The sequence below is a fragment of the Schistocerca piceifrons genome, chromosome 7 (genome assembly GCF_021461385.2).
Source record: "Schistocerca piceifrons isolate TAMUIC-IGC-003096 chromosome 7, iqSchPice1.1, whole genome shotgun sequence".
In the NCBI taxonomy this organism is placed as follows: Eukaryota; Metazoa; Arthropoda; class Insecta; order Orthoptera; family Acrididae; genus Schistocerca; species Schistocerca piceifrons.
Window position 1 is genome coordinate 142,634,184 of NC_060144.1, and position 6,375 is coordinate 142,640,558.

Consider the following 6,375-nt stretch of genomic DNA (forward strand, 5'->3'; position numbering starts at 1 on the left):
CTTTACTTCTACCAGTACCTCGTCTCCTGTTCTTGGGTACACAAAATATTACTATGCCTAATACGGCCTAGCAAACCAGCTGAAATGTGTGTGTGTGTGTGTGTGTGTGTGTGTGTGTGTGTGTGTGTGTGTGTGTGTGTGTTGGAGCTTAAGGGCGACCAACAGCGAGGCTCTCAGCGCCCTTTCACACATTAAAACAAACGAATGTGGAAAAAATAAATGTGGTATTCAGGAAATTACAAGGCAATTAAAACGGTGGAGGAATTAAATGAATGGCACAAGGAAATTTGGCTGGCTGACCATTTACTAAATGAACATGGATGATCCAGTCACCCTGTGAACACATTAAAGCCATTCCCCTAAAATCTTGGAAAAAACACTGGACAGTTCACAAAACTTAGGAACGCGAATCATATTCGTTTTAACGTTACTTAAAACGGAGGCCACACCCGTCGTCAAATCCATCACGACCCGCTGGTCGGAATATAACACACAGTGTGGCGCACAGTTATCTTACGTCACAAGCACCACACATTCGAAGGTCCTCTCGCCAGAGTAAGAATTCATGAGTCATAGGGCTGTGGTCTATGCGAGGACGAGTTAGAAGGACGTCTTCTCGTCGACGGGCGGCAAAAACGCACTCAACGGCCGAAATGTGGGCTTCACTACAACGAGCTTATTATCAGTCAATTCCAGCCACTCGTCTTCCCGTCGACGCATTACTTTTTACCTCAACAGAGAGGTGATAGCAAACAGGGGGATGCACACCGATGGACTGAGGATCACGGCACGCCGCCTTCGCTGCTAGATCCACTCTTTCGTTCCCCACAGTACCGAGGTGGTCAGGTACCCAGTAGAAAGACACCTCCTTCCCCAGTTGTTGCAGTTGGAGGAGGGGATCCTGGATACCCCGAATTGCTTTATTTGCTGCGTACAACCGTTGGAGAGAGTGTAGGTCGCTCAGAGAGTCGAAACAGATAAGAAATTTATCATTGGAAGAACGTCTTATCTGCTCCAGTGCCTGCAAGAATTCTTGAGGTAGTGGGACATTGAGGACACGATCAGGGAAAATGACAGAGCAACCAACGGGGTCCTTCTGCTTAGTCCCATCAACACGGACAGCTACAGAGTTTGGTACCCACATAAAATGTCAGAAAATATCGCATTAAAAACAGAAGCAGGAGTTCAATTTCTCCTGTACTGCACTAAACCTAAACTCACGCTAGGTCTCCACAGTAACTAGCACGGCCGACGGTGAAACCCTGGATTTGGGGTTGTATTTTCTCCACATGGAATGACTCCAGCACATGCTGCACATGGATCCCAAACGTCATTTTTACTCGTGGACGGTTGAAGTAAAGGCGATGCAGAGGTGGGCAAACAAAAGTATGTTACGTGGGTGAAGTCGGAGTTGCGGGGCACTTACATGCCTGACACACCTTAAGGAGCTGCCACCGGATGTAGGAATACTTACTTGATTTTTATTTAAAAAGCTACATTACAAGAAAAAGCTCGTAATTATATGCCATCTTAACGCGTATTAAAGATTTAAGCATAAGTTTAGGCTGACGCTATCCGTCTTCTAGGACAGTCTGGCCCATGCTAGAAGTCCACTCTTAACCATTCTAACTTCTCACTATGTGTTATTGCAATTTCCTGCGTGATTTTATCCTACAGTTGTGCAAAGATCCGGGTTTTGTGTGTGTAATCATCTGTAGAGAAAAGAGCCCACAACCTGAACTGAATCTACCTGGAAGCTGACAATAAACGCCACCCATTGTGATTCATGTTTGCACCATTCTTTTGGAAACCAAAATTTTATATTTACGCAAGAAACTTGGTCAAAAGATTCCAATTGATTACGTTCTAATAGACGAACTGACTGTGGTGGCGCGCTGTTTGAGTGGTTGCTGTAGAGAACATTTGATGCACTAAGACGTTTACGTTAATACGAAAACTAAACATTCACGTAGGACCATTAATTGCATATCTCAGTTTAGAACCCTTACCATCTACGTAAGCTGCGGTATCCTGTACATTTACACTCCTGGAAATGGAAAAAAGAACACATTGACACCGGTGTGTCAGACCCACCATACTTGCTCCGGACACTGCGAGAGGGCTGTACAAGCAATGATCACGCGCACGGCACAGCGGACACACCAGGAACCGCGGTGTTGGCCGTCGAATGGCGCTAGCTGCGCAGCATTTGTGCACCGCCGCCGTCAGTGTCAGCCAGTTTGCCGTGGCATACGGAGCTCCATCGCAGTCTTTAACACTGGTAGCATGCCGCGACAGCGTGGACGTGAACCGTATGTGCAGTTGACGGACTTTGAGCGAGGGCGTATAGTGGGCATGCGGGAGGCCGGGTGGACGTACCGCCGAATTGCTCAACACGTGCGGCGTGAGGTCTCCACAGTACATCGATGTTGTCGCCAGTGGTCGGCGGAAGGTGCACGTGCCCGTCGACCTGGGACCGGACCGGACCGCAGCGACGCACGGATGCACGCCAAGACCGTAGGATCCTACGCAGTGCCGTAGGGGACCGCACCGCCACTTCCCAGCAAATTAGGGACACTGTTGCTCCTGGGGTATCGGCGAGGACCATTCGCAACCGTCTCCATGAAGCTGGGCTACGGTCCCGCACACCGTTAGGCCGTCTTCCGCTCACGCCCCAACATCGTGCAGCCCGCCTCCAGTGGTGTCGCGACAGGCGTGAATGGAGGGACGAATGGAGACGTGTCGTCTTCAGCGATGAGAGTCGCTTCTGCCTTGGTGCCAATGATGGTCGTATGCGTGTTTGACGCCGTGCAGGTGAGCGCCACAATCAGGACTGCATACGACCGAGGCACACAGGGCCAACACCCGGCATCATGGTGTGGGGAGCGATCTCCTACACTGGCCGTACACCACTGGTGATCGTCGAGGGGACACTGAATAGTGCACGGTACATCCAAACCGTCATCGAACCCATCGTTCTACCGTTCCTAGACCGGCAAGGGAACTTGCTGTTCCAACAGGACAATGCACGTCCGCATGTATCCCGTGCCACCCAACGTGCTCTAGAAGGTGTAAGTCAACTACCCTGGCCAGCAAGATCTCCGGAATTGTCCCCCATTGTGCATGTTTGGGACTGGATGAAGCGTCGTCTCACGCGGTCTGCACGTCCAGCACGAACGCTGGTCCAACTGAGGCGCCAGGTGGAAATGGCATGGCAAGCCGTTCCACAGGACTACATCCAGCATCTCTACGATCGTCTCCATGGGAGAATAGCAGCCTGCATTGCTGCGAAAGGTGGATATACACTGTACTAGTGCCGACATTGTGCATGCTCTGTTGCCTGTGTCTATGTGCCTGTGGTTCTGTCAGTGTGATCATGTGATGTATCTGACCCCAGGAATGTGTGAATAAAGTTTCCCCTTCCTGGGACAATGAATTCACGGTGTTCTTATTTCAATTTCCAGGAGTGTATATTCTACATAAAGTGAAGGAAACCCGAATGCGTGAAAAATTATAATGTTATACCCCATGAAGATAGTAGAGGCTCGGACACTGACTAGGAAATGACATAAATTCCAAGGATCTCTAGCAGGAGTCGTGCGCCCACAGGTAATCATTGTAGTAGATCACTTACCGATACTATAGAGAAACTGATCCTCGTATCACGGGATCTGACTCTGTAGTACAGAGATGAAACAGGGGGCATCCTTCAATAATTCAGTGCGTTCCTCGCACAGATCGGTGGCAGTGTAGGTACACTACACATGTTGATCAAGTCATCGAATTTGTTTTGTATATACATATGAATACACGCTTATTCACATCCACTAGGCTTCAATTTTTTTTTGTATACGAGTTACCTTCCTGAATTAAACATTGTTCGTATCCTCCAACTCTTACCAAAGTTTATGCAATGTCTCTCCAGCAAATGCTGGAACTAGCAGTGCCCTCCCAAATTTTAACAACTCGGACTCCCTATGCCCAAATACCACCTCGCCTGTTATTTGCTGAAACGTCCTTCACACTCTAATTTGTAACCACATGAACAGCCCTATCTTTAGGCATGGAGAGTGAGACTGTTAAACAAAATGCAGGTTCTAGCAGCACACTGCGGCCGAATAAGACGCTTCCGAAGTTTGGATTTGAGCACTATTGGGATCCTGGAGGTTTTTGATGGCATATAAGCATTGGACGCTAGCTCGAACTATTTACCTGCATGCTGTGGATGAACATGATTTGTGATTGAGGACGTGAATGAATACCATTTGACCACATTTTTGAGCCAGTGTGCACCCATGCGATTGCTCTCCTCACTTTGAATCTTTCTTTGTGGTGCAGTTCCCAATAAGGCGACACCATATGCGATATGATACGTAATGTGACTAACGATTTGACACAGAAGCAACTCTGACAGCAAGCATGCAACAGTGCATTCATTGTGTTGTATAGATGACTGTAGTCAATTTGTGGGAAGGATTTCCATGCCTGTTGCGCCTGGGACGGTTAATTCTGTTTATGGATGTGTTGGAATCGTCGTAAGAGTAAGTCCCATATGTGATCGATAGGATACAGATGCGGTGACCGAGAAGGCCAAGGCAACTCGTCGACTGTAGAGGCCCTCAATTGGCCTCCAACACTGGCACCGAGAAATAACCAGAGTTCATCAGAGTACACAAAAGATCTACACCCTACCCTTCAATGAGATCTGGCCTGTCATCACTCAGGTTGCAAATAGTGGTTGTGGGCGGTCAGTGGAATGCCCAAAACACGGCGTCTGGCTCGGAGGTGTCCTTGAGGTAACCGATTTGTAACAACTTTCTTGTCACTATGGCCCCAACACCTGCTGATATTTCTGCTGCAGATGCAGGGCGATGCGCCAGAGCCATACCCCCGAACGTGATCTTTCATTTCGGTAGTGCCACGTGGCCGTCCAGAGGCCGGTTTTCTTGCGTCCATACATTTCCAGGAGTCATACACAATGGCTACATGCCTGCCAAGTTTTTCTGCAATATCGCATTAGGAACATCCAGAATCTCGTGGCCTAATTACACGACTTCGTAGAAACTCAGTGAAGTGTCGCTTTAAAGGCATTGTTGACTAACATCAGATCACCACGTCCAATCTCAAAGGTAACTAACACTCACGACAGGTTCAAAGCAAACCTTATTTACGTCGCCATGGTGGCACTACCGGCGCATGTCTTACGAGATAGGCGATAAACTGGAGTAGACATCAACTTCCATACGCAGAAACACCTATACCAACTTCCGTCTATCACGCTCGACTCCTCCTTGGTCTTGCGATTTTTTCCGTAAGTATATATCACAGGTAGTCTGCTGGGAGGCCAAATGCGAGGCTGTTGCTGCCTGCTGTGCGCAGCTGCCTCATATTTCTTTTTTCTGACGCTGTCAGTACGAACCACAGAAATCACTCGGATGTATGCATTCAAGCTGAAAACACGTCTGCATCCGTGCAAATTTCTCTGTCCTCTGCCACATGACTGACAGCGGCTCATCTAACTTGAAATCCAACAATGTGTCTTCTGATTACATATCAAGCTGAATCATATTCTACCTTGCATCTTATTTTTATTATACACTCCTGGAAATTGAAATAAGAACACCGTGAATTCATTGTCCCAGGAAGGGGAAACTTTATTGACACATTCCTGGGGTCAGATACATCACATGATCACACTGACAGAACCACAGGCACATAGACACAGGCAACAGAGCATGCACAATGTCGGCACTAGTACAGTGTATATCCACCTTTCGCAGCAATGCAGGCTGCTATTCTCCCATGGAGACGATCGTAAAGATGCTGGATGTAGTCCTGTGGAACGGCTTGCCATGCCATTTCCACCTGGCGCCTCAGTTGGACCAGCGTTCGTGCTGGACGTGCAGACCGCGTGAGACGACGCTTCATCCAGTCCCAAACATGCTCAATGGGGGACAGATCCGGAGATCTTGCTGGCCAGGGTAGTTGACTTACACCTTCTAGAGCACGTTGGGTGGCACGGGATACATGCGGACGTGCATTGTCCTGTTGGAACAGCAAGTTCCCTTGATGGTCTAGAAATGGTAGAACGATGGGTTCGATGACGGTTTGGATGTACTGTGCACTATTCAGTGTCCCCTCGACGATCACCAGTGGTGTACGGCCAGTGTAGGAGATCGCTTCCCACACCATGATGCCAGGTGTTGGCCCTGTGTGCCTCGGTCGTATGCAGTCCTGATTGTGGCGCTCACCTGCACGGCGCCAAACACGCATACGACCATCATTGGCACCAAGGCAGAAGCGACTCTCATCGCTGAAGACGACACGTCTCCATTCGTCCCTCCATTCACGCCTGTCGCGACACCACTGGAGGCG